At 36.5% G+C, this 27,348-nt stretch overlaps 1 long non-coding RNA gene across 2 annotated transcripts in view; it reads right to left on the bottom strand.

The window, feature by feature from the left end:
- Nucleotides 1-6,345: 6,345 nt before the first annotated feature.
- LOC111096230 overlaps nt 6,346-27,348 on the bottom strand; it is a 38,597-nt gene continuing 17,594 nt past the window's right edge. For both annotated transcript variants that reach the window (XR_005353887.1, XR_005353885.1), the window contains exons 3-5: nt 24,881-25,019; nt 10,926-11,010; nt 6,346-8,376 (exon numbers count right to left, since the gene is read on the bottom strand). This is a non-coding gene — a long non-coding RNA (uncharacterized LOC111096230). The remainder of the gene's footprint in view (nt 8,377-10,925; nt 11,011-24,880; nt 25,020-27,348) is intronic.

Here is a 27,348-nt window from a genome sequence, read left to right on the forward strand (position 1 = left end):
AAAAGAATTAAATTCAATTAATATATATATATTTTTTTTCTTTTTTGGCTTGCACATTCCCAAGGATTTGTGAAATATGGGCTCAGGCTATGTTTAATGATCAAAATTTAAAAAATATATTTAAATACATATTAGACTGCAGAGTCTGATGATGATTATAGCGTCTGTCTACTAAATTTTGTGAATTTGGGTTTTTATTTGAATAAGTTTAAATAACTATGTATTTAAATGCTTTATGATATTTAGTCATGATCACTCTCCATTAAATATTGTAACAAATAGGAAATAAAACAGTAGACAAAAATACTTCCTTTTCAGAAGGTATAACAGATTTTAACTTGAATTAATTGATGACTGCATTTAACTTTTCAAGTAAATTAATAATTTTAAATAAAATGCACCTTTATTTGTAAACAATATCATGTATTTCCTAGTAAGTTGATTTTTTTAGTTTAATAAAATGCATGTAATTACTTCTCACAAGATTACTTTCAATAAAATTTCTCATTAGAGATAAGTATCTGTTGCCATCAGAGCTCCATTAGGAGAGAAAAACTACACAGTAATTTGAACAGAGAAGGTTTAATGTAACATAGCCATGTAACATTGGTGGTGAAGTATGGGATTGGCTAGTTAAGTGAAGAGAACTCTAATGAATACATGAATAACAGACATGAGAAGTAGTCACTACTCCTAAGTGTGAGATGGACACCCAGTGAAGAGTCCCCATTCTCCTAAGGCTGAGATCCAGGTCTTAGAGCACAGACATGGCTCACTGGATGGTAAAATAAAAAGTCACCATGATTGCCACACTGGTGCAGTGTGCTAGAAATCTGCCCTGTGGTGTGCTGGGGAAAGCTGTTCACAGGAAATTTTCTCATCAGAAATACTCTGAAGTGTCACCTGAGGGGTGTGCAGGGGAAAACTGGTGGCTGCTGACCACTCTGCACTGCAGGAGCCTAGCACTGAGGAGCTGCCCTTGCCACGGGAGCCTGCCTACTGAGAATGTGTAAACCAGGAAATTGAACTTTTTCCCTTCTATGCCTCTCCTCTTCCTCTACTGGGAGAGCTTCAGTGTCAGCTGGCAAAGAAAAAAAAAATATCTAGAGGGTCCAGATCCATTTTCACAGAGCAAGCAAAAAGAGTGAATCTAGAGTAGAGAGGTATTAATAACTGGCTCAGTATCAGATTCTTTAAAAATGACTATGTTATATTTTAATATTGGCTGTAGCCACGTCAAATACTGTTTTGACATGGACGTAATTACATAGTACCATAGATCGATTTACAGGAGCAGATTTTATTTTAAACAATTCTTGGAAATCAACATTCATGTGAGGTAGTACTGATTCAGCAGTCAAACAGCCTTCATTCCTGGTTCTGTTCCTACTGACTGTGACCTGGTCAAGGTTTTTCACTTCTATGTACCCATTTTCTCATCTGTAAAATAGGATCAAAATGGGTTGTTGAGGGGGTTAAATGAAGATAATATATATATAGCACTTAGATCTGTGGCTGGCATAAGGTAAGTTCTCAAAAATAGCTACTCTTCTAAATTAAGCTTTTATATCTATCAAACTGAGAGTTTAAACTTTTTGTATAATTTTATGTCAACACAATTTATTCTTCAAGGAAAATCCTTTGGAAGCTCAAAGTATTTAGAAACTTATGAGGCCATTGTCTGTTCTTTAGTTCATGTACACAACTGACCAACAACTGTGGATGTAAATGGGAGCGGATCATCGTTCCAAATGAGAATTACATTTTTGAATGTCTTAATTTCAATGCTGATTAATCAGTATTCAGAATAAATATGCTGTAGATAAATGTACATTTTAGTTAAGGGTGCTGTAGTTATATTGATGCCCGGTGTTAAAATACTTCCTAGGAGAGGTGGTTCAAGATGGTGGTGTAGGGAGATCCACAGACCCAATAAATACACAGCTACATCTGGAGCAAGTCCCTCTTGATGAGAACCTGAGAACCAGCTGGACAGCTGATCCACAACAGAGGATCGAAGGACCACACTCTGAGACAGGTAGGAGAAGCAAACACACACTCTTGCCAAAAACTTCACCCCCTGTGCAGTGACCCACCATCAGCAGGGATCTCAAAAAGCAAACCAAATACAAATGGAGCATGTACCTAAGGAGAAGTAGGTGATAGAGAGTAGGAGGTAGAAAATGGCAAAGCACTTTATGGAAGAACACCAGGATGTAGGTAGCTTGTGAAATGATAGGTTATTAAGGAATATTATGAATGACAATTATCATTTTGCCATTTGCAATTATTTTTGTGTTCCCTGGGAGGTGGCGGACATACTTATTAATTATGACTAATAAACTTATGTGTTAGCCACTTTGGGTTTGCATATTAGAAAGCTTCAGTGTATATTTTCAAAGATCCCAAACAGTTTGCTTTACTATTGTAATAGTTGCCATTCTGAAATCAGTTCCCTGGTTTTCTGCACCTTTTAACCAGCTCTTCATGACCTACATTGGTGTCCAAAAATTTTCCCTGCTCTCTTTCCATACAACTCTCATAATGGGCATCACACTATCATTTGTGGCTGGAACCCCACCTCCAACCACATAGCTTTTTTAAAAATTCTCTTTTTAGATTTCACCTCACCCACTAATGACTTAATGTTCATCAATCATCAGGCAATGTGGTAATAAAAAACTATTTTCTTTCTTCCAAACATTGACATCGGTGCTTGGATTTTTTTTCATGGTATTTATGTCATCATACCTTGGTTTGGAAGGCAGGGAGAGAGTCATGATATTAGGGGAAAGGAAAACCATATTAACTGACACTTTATCATAAAAATGGAAGAGCTTGTGCATATTTGGAATATTATTGGCAGGATTTTAAATTCACAGTTATGGGAAGCAATATATATTTATATTTTTAGCTAAAACATTTATTAAAGCAGTCTCAAAAGAGATCTACCATGATCCAAACATTCGTATATGTCTGCCAAGGAAATATGGCGTCTCGGTACCCTACATTTTGTAGAATGGTAGATAAGCCTAGCTTAAATACCCTGTCAACTGCATGGCCCTAAAGTTGAGGTCACTTTGGTTTAGGCCACCTGAAAACTTGTGCTTTCTCTCCATTGGGTATGCTCACCAAGGCAATTTCTTCCAACCAGTTTCCTTTGGGGCTGAATGTTATCTTAACCCTCTTTATGTGTTTCTTTAGCTTGGGAGGATAACATATGTATGAGGTTATGGTCTAAGGATGCTGCTTTTCCAGTATGCTTCACATTATGTAAAGTTACAGGGTCCTTCAAATTAAAAAAAAATTGCTGCATGATAAAAAATTATTTCTGTATCTAAACTAGTAATTTGCCAACTATAGTTTTAGAGATATGTTTCTACAGGCTCTTGACTTTTCCCAAATAAAATTTGAGAGTCACACATTTTGGGGGCATATTCTTATACTCTAACATCTTTACAATATTTACCATTTTTTCACTCACCATTTTACACAGGCTAAAGCACTTATTGAAATAATTTTACAAATTATTTTTTATTTCTAATAGAAAATATGGTAGGATCATTCACATCATAGAGTCATCAGCAAATTTGCTATTTGCTCTTGTAATTTATCTAAAATGTATACTTCCTCCCTAATCACTAACAGTATACTGCAACAAAAGGGAATCAGTGAAGTATGTGTGTGTGTGTGTGTGTGTGTGTGTGTGTGTGTAGAAGAAAACTTGCTAGCACTATTCTGAACTCCTTCCTGTCTTTCTAGGATATGTTCCTCAGAACTACCTGCTTTACTCAATATCATGCTTGGGCAATAACTTCAACCCATAGTTGTATTTATTGACAAGGATATTTTCTCAAGAAACAAATATCATGATTTCAGAAGTTTCCCTATTTATGATCAAAATGTGTGGGTGGTTCCTAGCAGGTTAGTTTACATCTAGTGAACCATGGTATATTCAGTTGTATTTGTACCTAAGCCAATATCAAATTATTATATAGTTGCTGGCAAATTGTGAAAATCAAAAAATGTTAATTCCACAAATATATAAGACTATTATATAAGAAAATGTAAGACAAAATGTACTAGGACTAGGGCAAAATATTTTGGCATGTATTTACTACTCAACATTTGATGAACGTTAGTCCTTGCGCAACGACTGTATGTCCAGAACCATCATTGACCTTTTGCGGTTTGAAATAAGGTAGAAAAGTTCATTTGCCTCTCAAAATCTTTATAATAAAATGTCTTCCAGGATGTTCCACAAATATTTGTGTTTTCCCCCAATTGAAGTGTGCGTCTAAGAAAGTCTAAATAAAGCAACAATTTATTAAATACCCACCATGGAGAAAGCACTTGCAATTTTAGTGATGGAATTTTAGTTCTCTGTTCAGAGGATTGTCTTTATCATCATTGTTTTCAACAACATTGTTGCCTCTGGGCTCATTATTTCTATGCTTCTTATATATTCATATGTCAGGCTCATAGTAGAACTGGTCATATAGCGTGAGTTTGGTTTACAGTATCTGTGCAGTATCGCAGTTAAGACTATGGGTTTTACATACTGACTCCATAGCCAATAGCCGTAACTGTTCCATTGTATTGTTCCCGCTTATTACTCTAAATAATATATTAAATTCTTAAATTAGGCCATTACCAGAGTAAGTATTCACTAAATATTCTAGATAAATGTTTGAGACTATTTAGGCTTTTCAGAACTGAAACTAGGGGAAGTACACTGTAACCTTATGTAACTAATGGGGTAGGACTGAAAATGTGGTGACCATCCCCTAAAATAAAAAGTCCTGTGAACTTTCAGGAAAATTCAGAGTTAATGTGATGGCTTTTGAAGTTCCAAGTGAAGAATCAGAAAACTTTAGAGTTAGAATTAGGGAAACTCACATTAAGGTCTGGAGGTAAGTTGTCTAGGTACTTCTAGACTTTACATTTCTGATTTGAGGAAACCCTGATGGGCAAGACTCCCCTAGCCATTGCCATTGTTAGGAATCATTTAAACAAAATCAATGACAGTGGTCTCTGTTATGAACTGAATGTGTGTGTCTTCTCAAAATGCATATGTTGAAATTTAATCTCCAAATGATGGTATTTGGAGGCAGGGCCTTTGGGAGGTAATTAGGTCATGAGGATGGAGCTCATCAGTGGGACTAGTGTTCTAAAGAAGAGTCCAGGGAGGTAGCTTGCCTTCTGTCTGCTATGTCCAGATATGAGGAGAAGTCTGCAATTTGTAACCCATAAGAGGGCTCCTACCAGAAGGCAACTATGCTAGCACCCTGATCTTGGACTTACAGCCTCCAGAATTGTGAGAAATAAATTTTTGTCATTTATAAAATACCCATTCTATGGAATATTTGTTGCAGCAGCTCAAGCTGACTATAGTCTCTAAAATTTAAATCTGTATATTCTTTGCGTTACAGAGAGCTAATGCAGAATTTGGAAATTTTTATAGGTCAACACATTGTAGAAACTTTAAAGCTAAAATTGGCTGAAATTCTTTTCTATGGCTTTTGATTAAATAAAATTTTAGACAGAGTTAAAGCAGGGAAAGGAAATTTTTGGGAGGGGAGAGGAAAATATTTATACTCCTGACAAAATCATATCAATAATAAGTGATGTGATCTCAGGTAATTTATATTTTTTTATATCTCAATTTACATAGTATTAATGATAAATAATACAAAGTATCAGGACTGTTTTTTAGTTCAAGTTGTTCATTTAAACATTTATTTAATATTTGCTTGTTAAACATTTGTCGAGTTTCCTCTATGGGCCAGGTGGTAGAGGTACAAAGATGAGTAAGTCATTTGTCCCAGTTTCCAAGAAGAAATTCAGTCTAGTAGGAATAAAAATAGTCCCTCAGATGAGAAATGTTTGAAGTTTCGTGGGTGAAAAAGAAGAAAGAAACTGCTTAAGAAAGTCAGGGAAATCTTCAGAGAAGAGGCAGGATCTGCCCTGAATCTTCAGAGTCCCAGAAGAAAGGAACAGCAGGCAAAAGTATGGGAAGAATGAGTGTTTTTGAAGAGCAGCGAGAAAGTTGGCCATCTGGGGATAGGAAAAGTGAGGAGTGGGATCGCATGGTAAGGGAAAAAAATGAAAGAAATACATGGTCGGGTGCTGGGTTACTTAGTCACTTGAGGCTCGGACTCTTGATTTCAGCTCAGCTCATGATCTTAGGGTGGTGGGATCAAGCCCTGCGACAGGCTCCATGCTCAGCAGGGAGTCTTCTTGAGATTCTCTCCCTCTCCCTCTTCCTCTTCCTCTACTCCTCCCTCTACTCACATACTCTCTCTCCCTTTCTTTCTCTATAAAATAAATAAATAAATCTTAAAAAAAAGAAAAAAAACACACGGTGAAAGATTTTGTTAGCCACATGAGAAAGTCTGGACTTGATCCTGAAGATAATGAGGAATCACTAAAGGTATTTAAGCGCTGTGATGATTTTTAAAAACTCTCTGCATTTAAAATGTATGCTACATAATCTCTTTTATATCCTTCCTTAATTTTGTTTAAATGGCTTACTATTGGAGTCCTCAGAGTATCACTATTTTTATACTCTTCAGGGCCTCATTGACCCTTTCCTGACTCTAAATTACTTCTATTATAAACTGCCTTTAAGTCCATGCCAATTGTGCCAAAGCGAAGATACGGTTAATGTAATCCCTGAAGAGAACTCACTCATGAAATGTAATGTATATTCCTGAATCATTCGGTATGAGGGTCATGCATTTATATTAACTGTGTAATTTCCATACTTGGCCTTCAGTCACTGCATCTGGCTCTACACAGCTGAAGATGGTTAATAGTCACACAAAACATGGAACTACCTAGGAGTATAAAAACTTAAAATTAAGAAATGTGGACAAAAAAAAAAAAAAATGTGGACAGGTCCAGTTGGTCAAACTGAGTTTCTGTGGGCATAATGATTTTTGATAGTTATTTGTAAAAGGGACTTATATATTTTTAGAATACTATGACATTTTTGGATAAAAGTCTCTGAGTAAGGCATCAAGTATTATTTTACTGAATGTCCAAGGCTTTGAAATAATCTTAACATTCTTGCATATTGTAAAATACTTGGATTAATTGATATTTCGAAATTTATCTTTCCTGGGACTTGAAGGTTTCCTTGGTGCTCTAGTTTGAGATAAAATGTTTCATATCTTCTTAGTCCATTGCCCTTTTCATGAACTTCTTAAGAATATGTATAATTATAACTCTTGGCTGCTGATTAGACTATCTAAATTTAATTAGGATGAAAACATCTTTTTAAAATGAATTGATAGTTCATGTTGATGAATAAAATATCTGCACAACTTGTTCAAAGTTGGGCCTAGAATAGGGAAAGAAGATAATTAACACATATGAATATATGATACACTCTCTATATATTTAATATAAAACATACATTAGACAATTTAGAATTCCACAGGCAAATGAAACACAAATCCTCCGAGACATTAAAAGTTGTTTCATGAAAAAAGACCATAATCAAGTAAGTCTGGCAATGCCGAATTATTATGTTACTCCCCCTTTCCTAGAAAACATTAACACTTATTAGTTCTTTAAAGTCTTCTAGATTTTCTCCCGTAAAGAAACCCATTGTTTAACCTAATACTTCCAAAACTTATTTGTGTTGGGAAACTTTCCTCTCCCTAGAACATTTATTAATATCTCATGGGACTCTAGTATTCTAAGGAACATTTTCTGGGAAAAGTTGACATAGAATATAAGTAAATATAATTTATTATATACACAGAGGTGCACCCAATAAACACAACACATTGCCCCTGATGAAGTAGAGCAGGCTGTCTTGACATAAGCTGTGTACTTTGAAGTTTTATAATTGAATACAGTGCCTGGAACACAGTAGGTATTAAACAAATATCTACTGGAGTGACCTTCTTTTATCGTGTAGTCATTCACTCTCCCCACCCCCGCTCCAATGGCCAATTTCCTATAACACTCCCTGAGCCTACTTTTGCCTGTGGTCAGTCAAGCCAAGTGAGTTATTAAGACCCCTTGTAATGAAAACCCTGTGCTCAGCATATTTTAACTTGTGTTACAGCAAGGAGCTTCTTTTGATGGTTGTAAAACTCTCCTTCGCCCTGAAACCCTAGCATGCTGGAATAGATCATGCAGCCATGAAGCATCAGAGGATTGTTTTCTCAATGCTACATTATCTCCGCCCCTGTTGAAGAAGGTACTAGTCTTCAGGGCTCACTGCTCTTCTCGGGCCTCACACTTTCTCAGCATTCTCTACTCTGATGACATTTCTTCATGTAGGGTTTGATCATTCCAGGTTCAGGATTTGGGGTTCCCAAATCCATGGGAAGCCATGTGCTGAAGTCCACTCTGTATTTCCTGAAATTTAGAAGAATATAATGGCTTTTCTATCTCCCAAGGTTTTTCTTTTCCTTTTTTTCATTTGCATAAACTTAAATGGCTTCTATTTTTTAAAGTAAATTTATTTTTTATTTGTGTTCAATTTGCCAACATATAGAATAACACCCAGTGCTCATCCCATCAGTGCCCACCTCAGTGCCCATCACCCAGTCACCCCCACACCCTGCCCACCTCCCCTTCCACCACCCCTACTTCGTTTCCCAGAGTTAGGAGTCTTTCATGTTCTGTCTCCCTTTCTGATATTTCCCATCCCAAGGTTTTTCTATGAACTCCTTCAGCAAACATTTTAGTGCTGACTGACTTTTGAAACTATAGAGGTGAGATATAGATTATTCAAAATGTTCTCCTGGTCTAATTACAAAGCATGCACATAACCAACAATCACAGTTCCGAGTGATAATAAATATGATCATAGTATGCACAGGAAGCAGTGTTATCTCCTGGAAGAGGAATAGTCAAATACCCTCAGATTCTTTGTCTTTCTTCCTCCACTGTACAACTGAAAAAAAAAAAATCCACCTTTCTTATCTCTTCTGGACCCAAACCACTATTGAAGGTAGTGGATCACACAACTAGGCTAATGGATCCCTTTAAAATTTGTGACTATGTACTCCGAATAAGGTCTCAACAACACTCAGTAATTCTGTTATGCCTTTTTTTTTTTTTTTTTAAGGCTCAGTTTGGAATTCTTTAAGACCATTCTTACCAATTTATCTTCTTCCCTTAGACCTCCTTCTTTGGAAACCTTTTAAATATACACTCTTAGTTGCTAATCTTATTCTTTTTTTTTTTTTTTTTTTTTTTTTTTTAATAAATAGAAGATCTGTTAGTAACTTCCTCACCTTCCCACCAACCAAACTGACAGGCTACCTGCCTCTGTACTCCTTGCCCTCCTTCTTCCTGCTACATTGGAAGAAGTGTCCCTCCTTTAATCAAAGGTCAGTGTCTCCCTCTTTTGCCTTATATCTCTACTAGTGTTTCTCTCTTCTACTCAGTTAATCTCTCTATCTCTGCTGGGGCATTTCCACCAGTTGAACATCTTCCAATATCTCCCATGTTGAAAAAAATCAAAAGATGGTGGAGAAAAGAAGGGAAACTTGTTTTTTAAGCACTCTAACTTCTAACCCATTTCTTTGCCCCATCTCACATCCAAATTTATTGAAACAACTCTCTACACACTCTGCCTGTCCCTCCTCACTCTTCTTTACTTTTCAATCTCCTCCAATCTGGCTCTGTTTTCATATCTTCATTGATGCTGATCTTTATGCCATTAAAACCAATAAAGTCTTTTTCTGTCCTCATTTTACTAGACCTGTCAGCAACCTATAATATGACATGTAGGCCCTTATCGAGCCCTCTCTGGCCTTGGCTTCTCTATCTGTTCTCCTGATTATTTTCCTATCACATGGGCCATTCCTTCTTTCATTCTTCTTTGGTGCTCTTTCTAATGATTATTATTTTTCAGGACTTGGCTCTCCCTTTTTATTTGGCTGAACTTTCTCATTATGTGATCTCATCCATTTCCATGGTTTTATATTTCTCTGTTGTGTTGTGACTCCTTTGAGCTTCAGAATCATATCCAACTACCCACTTGAAAATATTTCATCACTGACTCAGTTTGGGAAGTATCATGAGGTGGCCTCATTTGGCATTCTATTCCACTCGCTACAGGTGTGGGAAGTCTCCCTTCCAGACCACCATCTCCCCACTAACTATCCAGGGCTTTCTCAATATTATGAGTTGCTGGGATATTGAAAAATGATTTGTGTACTTGTCCATATGAGGTAAGTCAGAGAAGAGTCAAGCAAAATCTGAAGCGCCAACAGGTGTCACTCCTGCTGAGCAGTGGCTGGGAGAAATGCCAGAAGCTATTGAAGAGATGCCTTTATTAGACATTGATGAAAAGAACAGCTTGCATAACCTCTGGGCACAGGGGATGGACAGTGATTATATAAAAAATAGGCCAGGGTACTCATCAGATGATGACTTCCACATGGTTCCTAGGTGTTTTAGCAATGCTCCTCAGTATGGCCCTTTCCTGTCCACATGGCCCATTTGGTCTAGCCCTCTTGACCCGTACCACCAACCTCTCTACTCCCATCACTGCCATCTCATTGTTCCTTTTCATCTCAGGGAATCTCTTCTTTTCTGGCTAATGGGAAAGGGAATAGGATTGCAGGGGTGGGTGAGGGCATGGTAGAGCAAAGGTCTGATCAGCCTTAAGTCTCTCTCAATCATTTTATCCATTTAATCCTGTCATGTTTTAAAAGGATCCAAAGCCAGGAAGTCTCCCTCTTTTCTCTGGATTCTACAGCCAGATCCTTACCTTAATTCAATTGAGTACAGAATAACATGGCTGTTTGAATAGAGCTTGGGAAGGGAGAAAGTAAACATCAGAAAATATATCAAACTGTTATCTCACCAAGATGTCTCTTGAGTCAGCTCAGGCTGCTATAACAAGATACCATGGGCTAGGTAGCGTAAACAACAGAAATGTATTTTCTTACAGTTCTGGAAGCTGGAAAGTCCAAAGTCAAGATTCAGTTTCGGGTGAGAACTTTTTTTCTGGCTTGCTGTCCTTAGGAGGCCTTGCTGTCAGAATGAGGGAGAAAATAAGGGAGAGAGAGGAGGAGAGAATAAGGGAGGGAGGGAGAGAGAGAAAATGTAAAAGGACACCAGTTTTATAGGCCACTCCACTTTTATGACTTCATTTAATCCTATCATCTTAAAGGCCCTATCTCTACTATAGTCATATAGGGAGTTAAGCCTTCACCATATGGATGGGGTGGAAGTCCATAGATTTGTCTAATAGGAATTTCAAGTTTTAACATGTCTTAAAACAGATCACCTTCCCTCCTCAAATCCCCACATTCTCATCCACCAAAACTTCCCATTACAGTCTTTTTTCTCAGATTTAGTAATCAGCACAATTATCTGACTACTTGCTTTAGCATAAAACTTGGAGCCATTCATTCCTGAGTCTTCTAATTTTCTTATTCTGTATATCAAACCCCAAAGCAAGACTGTGCCTTTTTCCCTATATAATTCCTTGAATTTTTCACCCCTCCACATCTACAGTTACATCAGTGCATGCCACCATCACCTGGACTGCTATCCTCCTTAAATGATATCCCCACTTATCTTTCCACCTTACAATTCACTCCTGCAGCTTGAGTAATTTTATCAAGATGTCAATCAAATTATTACACCTTCCTACATGAAACTTTTCAATGACTCTCATTGCACATAAAATACAGTCCAATTGTTTACCTCGGTCTACAAGACTCTGGTAAAATCTTTGGGTCTTAAAGAAAAAATATTTAAATGTTACTGAAATTCAAATGGGGGAAGAAATGCTTAAATCTACTTTGTGAGAAACAGCAATGTGGAAGAAGAGAGATGATAGACAGGAGAAAGACAGCTGGTGACAGGAAGACATATATAGAGTCTATTGATACAATCCAGAGGGAAGTTATAGAAGTCAAAACTAAGGTAGAAGGTATTGAGATGAGGGAATATATTGAAGAATATTTATGAGATATAGAAAAAAAAAAAAGCCATGCTGAACTGGCATGACAATGGAAGATACAATAAGGGAGCAGGCTCCTCCCAGACTTCTGACTCTGGTACCTGAGTGCACTGCAGGATCATTCACTTAGGTAGAGTTGTAGGAGGAGGAAAGATTTGTGAGGGTGTCAATAAGTTCCTTCTGACACATGCTAAGTTTAAAAGTCTATGGAAAAATCATGAGTCATGTTCACCAGGCTGCTGGATATAGATTTCTGGGACCTATGGTGTAAAGATTTGACAATAAGAGAGGGTTCAAAGTCCAAAGGATGGAATCCTTAATTGCAGACTTTTTCAGTATATAGAGGAAGAAAAGGAGTCAGTGGAAGAGATGGAGGAGAAGGGGATAGAAATATGAATGGAAAACCAGTCTATCAGAAACCCCTAGGGAGGTGAGTAGGAGATGACAGCAAATGTTGCAAAAGAAATCAAAGAGATGGGAACTAAAACTTGTTCTTTGGGTTTACAGACAGAAGTCATGAGTGGTATTTGGAGAGTAGTTGGGGAGAGATTGTAGGGATAGAGGTGGATAATAGTGTTTTGAGGATAGAATGAGAGTTTTATTTTCAAGAAGCTTGATTGAAAAGGAAACGACAGAGCTAGAATGTTGTCTAGTGGGAGCCATACTGTCAAAGGAAGGTTTTGTTTTAGATTTTGTTGTTTTTGCAATTAGAAGAGAAGGAGCCATGAATTATGCAGACACCTGTCAACGAATGCATCTACTAACAAATAGCAAAATAGGAGAATAGGATAGTAGATGGTGAGGGAAGGAGGAGCCTTCGTCAAATAAGGTAACGCATCTCTTTAAATTTGTCCTTGTCAAATATCAGAAAGGGAGACAGAATATAAAGACTCCTAACTCTGGGAAGTGAACTAGGGGTGGTGGAAGGGGAGGTGGGTGGGCAGTGGGGGTGACTGGATGACGGGCACTGAGGGGGGCACTTGACGGGATGAGCACTGGGTGTTATTCTGTATGTTGGCAAATTGAACACCAATAAAAAATAAATTTATTATTAAAAAAATAAATTTGTCCTTGTCACCCACCAATCAATAGCATGGGGTTGATGCATATACTTTATTTCTTATTGAATAGAACTTTATGTTTTCTATGAAGTTAAAAAGTTAATGAGACATTTCTGTGTGTTTTATCTCCAAAATGCCTAAATAAATTTTGTTTTTGACTTTTGTATGGCTTATAACTGATTTATTTCCTTCTTGGTGGGTGGTCTTAGAGAGATAAAATTTGACTACACGCTGCAGTGACATTTTATTCTCCCTGAACTTCTTCCTGTACAAACTGAAGTCTATATGACTCTTATGAGTTAAACTATAAAAATTTCAAAATACATTACCACTTTTGTGCTGTTAATCACTGAAGTCCTAATCATTCCAGCTACAGCATGTTTTACTTTGTTGTTTTTTTTTTAATTAGACCTTAGACATCAATTCTTTTCTCCACAATTCAGTTAATTTTTATTTGACAACTTAGCTTGTTATAGGAGCAATTGAAAAACTCACCTAATTAAAATTTACAGATCATAAACTTTAATTCAGTAGTAAGGTTAACTTTACTCTAAGCTATTGAGTGTCAGTGATTACTTTTCCAGTGGGAGTGAAGACAAAAGCCAAACAGAACTTTTCATCTCTTTTATCGTTAGCGTAAACTATCCCCAACCAAAATACTAAAGTGAAAGCCCTAGGAAAAATCCTCGATATGAATCAAAACTGCACTACTGTAGATGGCAAAGATTCTGTTCTCAAGAAGTATGAGATGCTTTAAAAAGAAAGTGTTAAATGTAATCTTATCAGAACTAGATGGAGCTGGCTTGATCATCTTAGAAATAGTTCACTGCTTAGAAGTTTCACTAGTTGACATTAGTTCTAATTCACTAGTTCTGGTGGCCTGAAGCATTATATGCACTTCTGCTTTGGAGAAAGAGAATGGGTTAGAGGAGAGAATACTTGGGAATAGACATCTCAGAATTGCAAATCTTTTTCCTTTCTGCTTTGTGAGTGGCATCCAACCATGCTAAAGATATCTGGCCATGGCAACAGACTGCATTTGTCTTAACTGCTTCTCATACAAAACTTGGATACACTACAATGAGATTATTTTTAAAAGATAGGGGCACAGAAGTATTTTGCTGTGAATGGAATTAAGGTACCCATATCCCATTGTCCTCGGTAGACATAGTCCACTATACCCACATAATCCCGTTGTCCTCCATAGACATAGTCCAATGTAGTCCTTAATCTACGTTGTGGAAAACTGTGGGAATTTTCAGGTCTTCTCCCATTTTTTCTTTATACCTTAGATGAAATTACACAGTATTTAACACACAGTTTGGCTTATTTGTATATTTGCATGTTTAAATCCATTCATCTGTAAAATGGCATTATAATGCTACATAGTCCACAGGGCCTTTTGAAAAGAAAAATGAGATTGATCTATTTACAGCAATTAGAATTACCCAGCACAGTTTAAACACTCAATAGGTATTGGCTATTATTATTAATTATTCACTTATGCAATGCATATTTGTTAACCACGTGTCATGTTCAGGGTGCTGTGTTGACATAGTGCTCATTTATTTATTCATTCAATATTTACTGAGCATATATGATGAGTTGGGTTTTATACTAGGTGCTGGGGACACAACAGTGATTACAATAAAGTTCAGTCCCTCGTGGATTTTATAGTATAAGCAGAATGAGAAATGATAAACAAATAAGTATAGAATATAGAATACAATATCAAGAAATAAGGCTCTGAAAGATAAATTGTGTAGGATATAATAGTAAGGAAGATAGACATAGACCTTACACTCACTAATTAAACTCTAGACAAAATAAAGACAAACATGGGAATTTAAAATTAAGGAATGGAGCAGTTCTGAATGGTCACAGGGTCCAAGGAGTAGCTATGGGTATGGATGGTTGAAATGATGTTTATTGGTGGGGAGTAGAGGGTGATTCACTGATGTTGCAAAGGCCAAGAATCTGTGAACTTGGGAGTTGAATGGTTCATCCATACATACCCTGATTTGGCATTGACTTGTAACCTGGGAAAGACCTGAATAGGAACCTCCTTAAGTCAGAACATAGATGTTATTATAAAGTTCAAATGAGATATTGGTCTAGATAGAAATTCACTGTAATGGAAAAATATTTGGTTTCTAATTAAGGCATTCCCATCCCAGAGTTTTAAGAATTTTTGTTTTTTGTTATCTTTTTTTTTTTAAGTAAAATGACAGTTTTTAATAGGCGTCTTGAAGACTTGATTGCATAAAAAGACCATAAGAGCTCCATATATTGGGAGATTGATAAATTGAATTCCTTCAGAAAAATAAATTTGGTTCAAGTTTATATGATAATGAACCCAGTTCACCATCAACCCTGACAGCATTCTTGGCCAAGCAGATTGTCAGAAAGGGTTATATAGAGTGTTTTAGACTATCTGGGGGTACCTGGGTGGTATAGTGTCTGACTCCTGGTTTCGGCTCAGGTCGTGATCCCATAGTTATGGGATTAAACCCTGGCTGGACTCTGCACTCAGCAAGGAGTCTGTTTGAGACTCTCTCCCTTTCCCTCTGCCCCTCCATTTGTGCTCTCTCTCTGAAATATATAAATAAATATTTTTTAAAACGTTTTAGACAATCTATGGTGGCCTGCTAGGAGTGTCCTCGCCTTAGACCCAAAGTTCCACACTCTAGTGTATTCCACTTATCCCCAGTGAAAAAAAATATTGACAAATGAGGACCTTTCCTCTGTTCCTGGTGATGTGCCTGTGGCCAGATGTGGCACCAGGACTCCAGCTCCCCATTTGTAGCATCTTTGAGTCGCTATATTGGAAAGATAAAGTTTGGCTCTTTATTTTTTTTAAAGATTTTATTTACTTATTCATTCATTCATATTTGAGAGAGCAAGAGAGCAAACACACACAAGCATGAGGGGCAAAGAGGGAGAGAGAGAGAATCCCAAGCAGACTTCATGCTAAGTGAAGCCTGATGGGAGTCCAACCTCACAACCATGAGATCATGACCTGAACTGAAACCAAAAGCTGGACACTCAACTGACTAAGCCACCTAGATGCCCTTAAACTTTGACTTTTAAAAGAGAGATTAGAGGCCTTGCTTTCTCAGTTCACAACTACTTCCACCTACGTCTGATGCTACCAAAAAAAAGAAGAAATGACATATCATAGAGTTTGATTCGGGGAAAGGAGGAAGCTAATAAAAAGAAAAAAAAATGTGTGAAACCATAAATAAAAAGCACATAGATTGTGAAAGCTGTTCTTTTTAATGCGTTGGAGATGTTAATAATTTACTTTAGTGTTTCTTATTCAATAGGACATTTTGAATAGCAACATGGTGCCAGTTATATTACAAAGACATTTTTAGATTAATCATTGATTTTTTTAAATAAGTAATTTGTTTTTTAAATGTAGAAATGATGAACTCTTTAAAACAGAATTCATTTGTTTCAGTTTTTCAAACTAGAAACTTAAAAACTAAAGAGTTATCACAGAATCCTCATGCAGGGTAAGTTATATTGCATTGCCTGGAGAAGCACACACTGTATGCCTTCTACAGTTGACATTGCTGAATGCCTGCCGGATGAAAAACAATTGGTAAAAGAAACCATGGAACTGCCACTTTCCAAAACTACAGTAATTCATCGAATTAAAAACTGAGCTACAAAATATTAAGATCGAGTCAATATTTTCTCTATAAAACTGTACGTTTTCCTTAAAAATGAAAATACTTACAGATATGGCTGGGTTTGCCATTTTGCTTATATTCCAGCATCAGCTGTTGAGTATCAGCACAAATGAATAATCAGAGGTCCTTTATGTGAATGCTTGGCAGCAACAGAAATGCTGCTGAAATATTCAAAGGATTGAATATCTTCTTTTGACCTATATGGTTTTCTTTGAAAAAACTGTTGACATTTGTTCCGATGGTGCAAGGGCAGTTGGTGAGTAAAACTGTTAACACAAGTCAAAGCTGTGACCCCAAACCATATTAGTAGTTGTCAATTTCTTCACCACTACACATTTGCAGAAAAAAGAAGGCACCAGTTTTATTCAAGAATGTCCTTGAGGGGCCCCTGGGTGGCTCAGTCGGTTATGCATCTGCCTTTGGCTCAGGTCGTGATCCGAGGGTCCTGGGATCTAGCCCTCATTGGGCTCCCTGCTCAGTGGGGAGTCTGCTTCTCCCTCTACCTCTGCCTCCCACCCTCCCACTCATTCTCTCTCTCTCTCTTTCTCTCTCTCTCAAATAAATGAATAAAATCTCTTAAAAAAGAGAATGTCCTTGAAAGAGCAATAAAAAATATTTTTAAATTAAATCTTAACTGAGTAAATGTCCTTTAATATTCTTTCAATTTTAATATTGCATAATACACATCTTCTGCAAACAGAAGTATGTTTGTCAATAAGAGTTGCAGTCATGTGAGAGTGTCAGTTGTAAGCTGAAATGGCCACTTTTTTTCATGGAACACCATCTGCACTTGAAAGAATGGCTGACATACAAATGGTTGTTTAGACTTAGGTGTTCGATGGACATGTTATCAAAATAAACCAAATGATTTCTAAAACTGAATATAATTTTTTAAAGATTATATAGTAAAATAGGTCAACATTTAGAAGATCTGTAAAACTCAGTGAACCAGTATTTTCTGAATAATTGATAAGAATGCAACAAAATGGGATATGAATAAATGATTCACTTAAAGTACCAGAGGGATTGATAGACTGTAATGTCACAGAGTACATAAAAGTCATTGATGTTCCGGCTAACCTTTGAGAAACTACCATATGTTGAGTTTTGGTGTGCTATGAAAGAAGAATTTCCAGAATTTTCTGAAAAGGTTATCAAAATAACCCTTTGTTTTCTCATTACATATATGCATGTGGCTGGGTTTTCTTTAAATATTCACTTGGCTTCCATTAAGTCAGACATAAATGAGATTTACAAAAATATAAAACACCCCCATTTGTCTCAGTAACATTTTTTTGTTTAGAAGAAAATGAAGTTACTTTTCTTAAAAAAATGTTGTTTATGCTAACAAGGAGTGTATTTATTTTCATTTAAAAATAAATCAAAAAGTAAATATTTTTAAAAAGCCAACTAGATGTTTTTCTTACTTAAGGGACCAACATTCAGCACTGGCACAGTAAGCCCCAAAGCCCCAAAGCCCCAAAATCTTAAATGTCCACCCTTGTGATTAAAACTGTTCAGCCCCAAGGAAATGCTTCTTCATATCTCTTGACTTGCCTCTGTGAACCAAAAGGCAACTCCTCTGAATATCTTGAAAATTTGTCAGTTATGCAACTGCCAATATTGGTGATGGACTCAACCTTTAAGTAGAGGGAGGGGTTGAGAAGCAAGAGGGCTTAGGGGGTAAGAGAAAAGGCAAATTAGCTTGTCAAATCCTTCGTCTTAGCACTAACATAAGAGTCTTACAGAATGAAGTATGGCGTCATGTTAATGTTTAGTGTCTATTTCCTCCTTTATAAACTCCGTTTATGTTTTTGAAAGTAATCATAAATTTGAATAGTTATTTGTAATAATTGTACCTGGTGACTGAGGAACATTTAGCAATATGACAACAGCAATATAAAATAATTTATATTATGCCTAAATCCATGTATAATGATAGACATGAGTGAAGTATGATAGTGAGTTTACATTATTGTGTGCATCCAGTTATTTCTTTAAAAGATATGGGAAGATTGGTGAAGCAGCAGTAATTTATTGAATGAAATTAAAATATTTTGTCACATTTTTTTGATTACAGGTATCTCTGATCCCATTTTAGTGTTTGAATAAAATAGGTAAGATTTATGGTTTATTTTCAATTCCTTGAATTTCTTAAATAATTTTATTAATTTTATTGCTACTACTTCAGGAGGAAAAAGTTTCTACAAACTACAATTTATATAAAATCATAATGAAGAACTACATTGGCTCAAGAAGAATTGCTTAATTTAGCATCACTTTCATTAAGACATCAATTGTGTAAAATGATTGATTCTAACAGCATAATTAGGATTTTGTTAAATTGAATGTACATTTTATGACATAAATACATAAGCAATATTTTCTTTATTTTATTACTTACCCAGATATTGCTAGCTTGGCAAATAGCATACTCAGAAGTACCCAGTAATAATTAAATTCAGTTGTTTCTATCCATTTTAATTCACATGGAAACCAGAGCTACACACATGGTTTTCAGTTTTGTTTTTAGAAAGGTATATTTGTCAAGGTTGGAGGGTAAGATGCATTTTATATAACTGTTTATTAGCTTGATTTGAACTTCTAAATATTTATATGAATGTTAGGTGGGCCTCCATTTGTATCCTGAGCTGGCCCTTCAAACATTAGAGGAGGGTGTGAGTTTCCACCGACTCATCATCTGACCCTAGCCCGCGTACAAGTGTTCATTAGAGAATGAAGATGTGGTTATCAATTTATTTCTTGAGGGCGTATTAGTAGTTTATTATGTATTCCTCCTATCCTGGCGGTGGGGACATGATGGGGAATATTCTTTTCAGTTCAAACCAACCAAGGGATACTTCAGGAATATCATTGGAGAGCATATGTCCCTATTAGGTGGTCAGAGGGACGTAATGACTGATATGTGACTCTTGCCTATTAAGCTTACGGGCTGGATCAAACAGCCTGACAGCAGAGCAAAGCGATGGCCATATTGTGAGTGAGGTGCATTTACAACAAAGGCGAGGGAAATTGGATGTTCCCAGAACCAATGTGGATCTCACAAAACAGCTGGTTTGGAGTCGTTCTAGGGACCCTACTGGATAGGCATAAAGGGAGAAGGTATTCTAATAAAAGAATGAATTACTGTAAACCAAGCACTGAGAGAAGACTCAGTCGTGGTCTCCAGAGGAGACATTTCCTATATCAGGGAAATAAAGCCAGAGTTCTCCAGCAGGCAGACCATGCACGAACCCACAATTGTCCCTCCTAAGAGAGAGGATGTGGACCTCTGTACCTAGCATGCACCAACACCAGATTTCAAATGCACCAGTCATGTGAGGAGGGTGGGGGATGGAGCCAGGATGCTATGACAATACTTTGACCCTGCCCTCCACTCCCTTCTTCCCTTACTTCTGTGACTCTGCCAAGCCCAGTGCAGTTCCAAGCTGCAGGAAAGGAGAAGTTTTAAGCTAGATTGGAGTTCTAATATCACACTGGACTGGACTTTAAATTACTTTGAAAAGGGGAATGTCCATAAATTATTTATGAGTTGTTATTAAAACCATAGGCATTCCTCCAAGATTTCACTCAAGGGCAGGGGAAGAACTATCTGTCAAAGTGAGTTTAACAGGAAGTTTGAAGAAAAAATGTAGTTGCTTTTTGCTTGTCTTCTACTGAGTACAGTGTGTTCACTAAGTACATCAATTTGAGAACGTATTAAAGGAAGCCATCCCCCGCCTTTTTTTTTTTTTTTTTTTGTGCATTACCTGGAAAAATATTTGGAACTTAAGGCAAATTTTGAGCTTTGGCTTATGAAAATACTAAAAAAACACCCTATAAATAGTATGACCAAGTAACTAAAAAAGCCTAGGGTGGACATTTTAGTATGAAAAAAAGCATGGCCCACATTGAAGAGGAAATGCAAAACCTGAAGAATATATGAGGTAAAATCCACAATAAACCCAAACACAATCTTTGAAGATATTTATAAGTTACTAAGAGGAACTACAAGTGCAAGTCAGAACTTTTCATACAATAGTCAAAGTTAGTAGCATATATTTCTGTGATGGTTATGTGGAGTAAAACAAATGTCACGGTTGTGTGCCTTTGGTTATCTACTACTGTGGAACCAATGATCCCCGAACTTGTTCAAAATAACGTTTTATTATCTTCCATTGTTGTGTAGATTGACTGGGCTCAGTTCTGCTCTAAGTGATGTTGTAGTTATTTTAGAGTTCAGCTGAGCTAGGACATACGGGACGCTCACTCAATGGTTGGCTGTGGAGGTTGACTGTCAGGAGGAGACTCATCTAGGACTATTGACCTGAGGGCCTCCATTCTCCTCAATATGGCTTTTCCTTCTGTCGTTGGTTTCACATCACATGTGTTCGGGTCAATGGGGTGGGGGATGAGTGTTTCTCAGGAGCAAGAATTTCAAGAGTAAGGAAGCAGAAGCTGCCAGTCTTCTTAAAGCCTTAGGTCAGGAGTCCCAGAATATCACCCCTATTGCATTCTGTTGGTCAGAGGAGTAAATAGCCAGCCCACATTCAAATGAAGGGGAAATAAACTCTGTCTCCCCTTAGTGGCATGTACAAATAGGGAAGGAAAGAATTGATGGCAGGTATCTTTGGAGACTGGAAACTATGGAGAGCAATCATCCTCAAAAATCCTTTGTTTTCATAAAACTATGACTTCAAAACATATTCAGGTTTTATAGATCAAAGAGATTGTGTAGACTTTCTGATTTAACACAGATAGTTCTCTGGCAACCAGAGTAGACAAATTAGGGAAAGCAAATGCCTTCAGAAGGCTTTCTGTTTGTTTATGTAACCTGGCTTGGGGTCTAAGATTGTGAGCTTTCTCAGTATATTCTTTAGTAATAATAGTGACTAACTTCCAGTAAGTCAAAATGTTTATTTTGACTCTTCCATCTCGAATATTCATATTTGAATTTTTCAAATCCTACTAGGTGATTGGGAGGAAATGGTTTGAAGACAGTGGTGGATATATGTTAAATATATGTATTAATTCGATACAAAGTAGCCAGAAATAATATAACATTTCAATTAAATTCACTTTAAAAAAAAATCAAGCACAAGTATTCTCTGTATAACACCTAGTTAATTTTTTTTTTTAACACCTAGTTAATTAAGGGAATAAGATCTCATTGAACCTAAGGCTGGGTCTATAGGATTTAATTTAAAAACTTATTTTCTTTACTAGAAGTTAAACTTCATATTCCTAATATTTGACAATCCGACAGAAGTATATGTTGAGCAAATTGTCAGTATTGGCCAGAATCAAAATCCTGGTAGAAACAAATGGTCTCAAGTTACTTTATGCAGGTCCCTTTATGGGGACCAGGCTTATCACACAAACAAAATCCGACACAGTATATGAAAACTTCTTTGCAGTCCCTGGTCCCTGATCTCCTCATCTCTGGATTATACCTATATGCATTAGTCAAGGTTCTCCAGGGAAACAAAACCAATAAGATGACTGTGTGTGTGTGTGTGTGTGTATTCATTCATTAATTTGTTCATTCATTCACTTACTCTGAAGAATTGCCTTATGTGATCACAGATCCTGAGAAGTGCCAGAGTCTTCTGTCTGCAAGCTAAAGACCCAGGAAAGTCAATGGTGTAATTTAGTCTGAGTTAAAAGGCTTGAGAACCAGGGGAGCCAATGGTTTATATCCCAGTCTGAAGCCAGACAAGATGAAATGAGATGTCAAAACTCAAGCAAGCAGGCAGTAAGAAATAAAAGGGCAGGTTCCTCTTTTCTATGCTTTTTCTATTCAGGCCCTTGAACAGATTGGGTATGTCCATCCACATTAGGAAGGTCTATCTACTTTACTGAGTCCACCAATTTAAGTGCCAATCTCATCCTGAAATACTCTCACAGACACACCTAGAAATAATGTTTAATCTAGATCTCCCTGGCCAATTTGTCATATAAAATTCATCATCACACTCTATGCTTCCACTTGCTGCTATTTGAGTTCACTTCTCTGTTTTTTTTTCCCTTGAATCTTGACACTTTCTTTCTTTTCTTTTTCTTTTTCTTTTCTTTTCTTTTTTTTTTTTTTTTGAAACTTGACACTTTCTTGAGACAGGTTTCAAACATAATTTTCTACTTGGCCATTGGATCCCTATACATAGCACTGGAGAGTTGCCCTCTGGTTTTACACAACAGGACTTAGCCATTAGGTACTTAGTCTTTCCTCCATTTCTTTCTCCCTCTCTTCCTCCCTTCCTTTTTTTATCTCTTTCTATTTCTCTCCTTCCCCCTTCCTGATTTCTTTATTCCTCCCTCCCTCCTTGTCTGCCTGCCTTCTTTCCCTCCCAAATAACTATTCATATACTTAAGTATTTAGAGCACTAATTTTAGTATTTAGGACCTGATGACCCACAAGACAGACAAGATCAGTGTTTAAGAAAGCTACTCCCCCCAAAAAAATAAATAAATAAAAGGAAGCTACTCCCAAACACTAAATAAATAGATTCAAAATTAAATATTTGGCTCTAATTGTAAGTGCTAAGAAGAAGCAAGGATGCAATGAAAGAACTTGATTAGAGTCTTGGGACAATGTTGATGGGATGGGGGTGTGCAGTCATCTTCCTGGAGTAAACACTAACTTTGAAATCTGAGGAATGCATGCAAGTTAGTCATGTGAACCCTGATGGGAAGTGGTTTTTCAGGCAGAGAGAGTAACATGTGCTAATGTCTTAGGCAGAAAGACGTGTATATGGGGGGGGGGGGGGTGTGGATTTGAGGAACTGAAAGAAATTTAGTGTAACTGGGGCTTATTAGAGAAAGAAAGAGAGTAGGCAAAGATGAGGCTCCAAAGGATAGTAGGAGCTAAATAATGCAATGCCTTGTGAGTGATGATAAATCTCCTGAATGGAATGAGGTGGAGAGGGATTGAGTGTTTTGCTTGCATGGGACATAAATGACCATGGCTAACCATTAGTGTAGGGAGGAAGAGAAATGAAAGTACAAAACCTACAATTAAATGAAGCTTTGAGATAATTCTTGATTTGTGCTCACTTATTTTATAACCATTAGTGAATAATAGTTTTAAATCTTTCAAATTGAACACAACTGTTTGGTTTTTTTGTTTTGTTTTGTTTTGTTTTTGTTTTTTACAACTGTGGTTTTGTTTGTTTTTACTCTTACCTGGAGGATGCTCTGCCTCTATTCTTAACATATGAATTCCTCTTTTCAGAACTGAATTCAGAAGCTCCTTTAACTGATACATTTTTGGACTTCACATAAAAGTGAAGGAGGATCAAGAGAATACTACAGTACTGTTTGTAGTTCTCTGTTTATAAGAACACATAGCAATCAATGTTTGCACCCCCTGGAAATATGGTTCCAATTTTGTCCTTGAAATATGAGAAGAGATGTGTTGCCAGCACATATTTATTCCTGCAACACATCTTTTTATTGCTGGAGTGCACAGACATCCTATGAAGTTTTGCTTTCAATTTTTTCAAGTTTAGTTTCACTTTAATGTGCTGAACACCTGATAAATGACAGCACTTGATGCAGCACTGAGAATACTAAGCTGGGATGATATGCCAACAGAGACGGCAGATGGATACCAATTGCCATGAGCCTACTAAGAATATCAACTACTGCCTTACTTATTGGGATTTATATTTGAACATACTGGCTAACTTTCAAATCTGAACTTTGCATTGATTAGAGTCAAAACAGGGGGCCAGGATTTTGAGGCTGGGTTTTTAGAACTTGCATATTGAACTGGGTGGCTTATCACTGTATTGAATAACATAGCAGAGAAAAGGTGATTAACATTCATGACCTTGAAAGTTCATTAGAAACATGATGCACATTCATTTACCCCAAATTTGAAGTCTTAATTTACTTATGACCAACAATACGGCCTATGAATAGCAAAAGTATGGCAAATGCTAGATTTTCAAATCAATAGTCCTTGGTTGGACTTCATGTTCATGCTTTTCGTCTTCTTTTTTATTTAGCATTTCTGGAGAAATAATAGCATACAATCCAGTATTGGCACAAAGAAAACTAAAATATGAAATATATTATTTTGGTGAATTCACTCTGGGGTATAAAAGTTCCATCATGATAAATAGGTAAAGGCCATCAGAGTTGGCCTTGAATATATTTGGGTTTCCTCTTACCATTATTGTATCCAATCCTACTTCTTCTCTTACATCAACAACGTGGTTCATTATTGTTTTACAGTGTGTTACCCACACATTTGAGAATCTCAGAAAAAATTCCTTGACTTCATATCCTCAAGTTGATATCAAATTCACCCTGTCGAAGAAATGTAGAAACATTTAGAATCTGAGTGGGTATAAAGGCTTTGTTAAGTTTATCCAGCACAGTATTCCTCACTGTTTCTCCAAGTGTTGTTTACATTTCTGCACAATTAGCTATTGATGTTCAGTTAAGGTTTAAAAAAGTATCCTCAAATTTAGCTTCTCCCATTACTTTGCTGAAGTCACTTGTATGAAAGTCATCAGTAATAGCCTACTTGTAAATTTCATTGAATTTCATAATTTTTTTAGTACTCTTTGTCATTGTTGACCACTTTGCTGCCTACCACTTACCTTTTTTCCTGCCTCTGTCTTCTCTTACATAAATTGGGTTGCTGTTAAGTACAATGTATATTATGTTAAGTAACATAATATAGGCAGAAATCTTAAAGTCTTAAAGTAGTGTCTAGCACATAGTAAACACATAATACTTTTTCGCTATTATTTTATTATTATTTGCCTTCTTACCATGCCCTACTCTGTGTTCCCATGAAAGCAGAGCCTGAAATAAAGCTAGCATGAAAGTGGTTTATTGTGAAATGATCCCAGGAAGCAGTAAGGAACTAGAAGAATGAAACAAGGAAGGAGAAAAAGCCAAGATGAGGTCCTATCTATGGGAGTTTACGTAAGGCATTTGGAAACTGACTACATTTGTTCATTGTCTCTGCTACCCTGTTGGTCAGGAGAGCTACATGAACATTAACTTCCCTGTATTTTCAGGTTGAGAAACGTAGTATTGAGCTGGTTCAGCATGCCAGAGGAGCCAAGAGCTGATGGAACCAGAGCACAGGCTGAGGTGACAGGACAAGCTGTCAGGCTGCAAGTGTGCAAAGCTGGTCATAGACCACACAGGTCTGGTCACTGCTGTGTGGCTATGGTTGGACGTGTGGCCAAGAGTATTTTAAGTAGTGTTCAAGAGGTATCTAATACATTCTCTTGGAGTTTTTCTTATCTCCTTGGCTGCTTTTTCTCCCTCTGCTCACATCGGGCCTCCTTGCTTCGTAATGCTGTTTCTTAAAATCAAATTTTGTGATACAATTCACATAAATGTACTGATTTTAAGTGTACAGTTGGGTGGTTCTGACAAATACTTATACACCTGTTTAACCACCACCTCAATTGTGACCAGTGGAAGTCACAAATCGTATCCAGTTCTCCCCCCAGTTCTCTCTTACCTCTTTGTATTCAATACCCCCAGCCATGCCTTCAGGCAATCAGTGATCAATAAAGATGCTTAGCATTGTTTTATATGCACTTTGGCTATTTTTCTTATTTTGTGAAATTTTTGTTCAAGCATATTGTCCAGTTTTACTTCCATATGTTTTCTTGTTATTGAGTTAGAAGACGTCTTTATGTGTTGCGGTTATACGCCCTTCATCAGATGTACGTATTATGAATTTTTCCTATTCTGTGGTTTGCATTTTTATTTACCTTTAGCAATGTCACTTAGAATTTTGATGAAGTCTGATTTTCAATTTTTTAGTCATACAGTTCTGCTTTTTGTGTGCAATCTAAGAAATCTTTGCCTATCCTGTTACAGCAGATTTTCTTCTGTTTTCTACTAAATGTTTTATACTTTCAGCTCTTATGTTAGGCTTGTGACACATTGCAGATTAATTTCATATATTAAATGAGTCAAGAACTAAGTTGTTTTTTTTTAAAAAAATATGGCTCTTCTATTGTTCACTACTGTTTGTTGAAAAGATTACCCTTTCTGCATTGTGTTGCCTTGGCATTTTTGTAAAAAATCAGTTGACCATATATATGTGGGTTTATTTCTAGATTCTTCTGTTTCTTTGATCTACATGTCTGCTCTTACATTAATACCACACTAACTGTATTATTGCAGTTTTATAGTAAGTACAGAAATCAGGTAGTATAAATCTTCTAACTTTGTTCATCTTTTAAAAATTATTTTGGCTCTACTTGTTCCTTTATACTTACATGAGAATTTTAAAATCAGTATGTCAATTTTCACAAAAAGCTTGCCATATTTTGGTTGAAATAACATGGAATCTATGGACCAATTGGGCAGAACTGACGTTTTAACAATAGTAAGCTTTCCTATCAATAAATGGGATATACTGGTCCATTTATTTCACACTTCTTTAATTTCTCTTAACAGTATTTTGTCATTTTCAAGTACAGGTAGTTTCTATCTTTTGATAACCTTATCCCTGGGTATTTTATGGTTATGCTACTATTGTAAATGGTATTTTATGATTTTAAATTTCCAATTGTTTTTTGATAGCATATCTTCATAAAGTTGATTTTGTATATTCTTATATATTTTCATGAATTGTATCCTACAGCCTTCCAAAATTCAT

The sequence above is a fragment of the Canis lupus genome, chromosome 1, assembly GCF_011100685.1.
Source record: "Canis lupus familiaris isolate Mischka breed German Shepherd chromosome 1, alternate assembly UU_Cfam_GSD_1.0, whole genome shotgun sequence".
Taxonomy (NCBI): domain Eukaryota; kingdom Metazoa; phylum Chordata; class Mammalia; order Carnivora; family Canidae; genus Canis; species Canis lupus.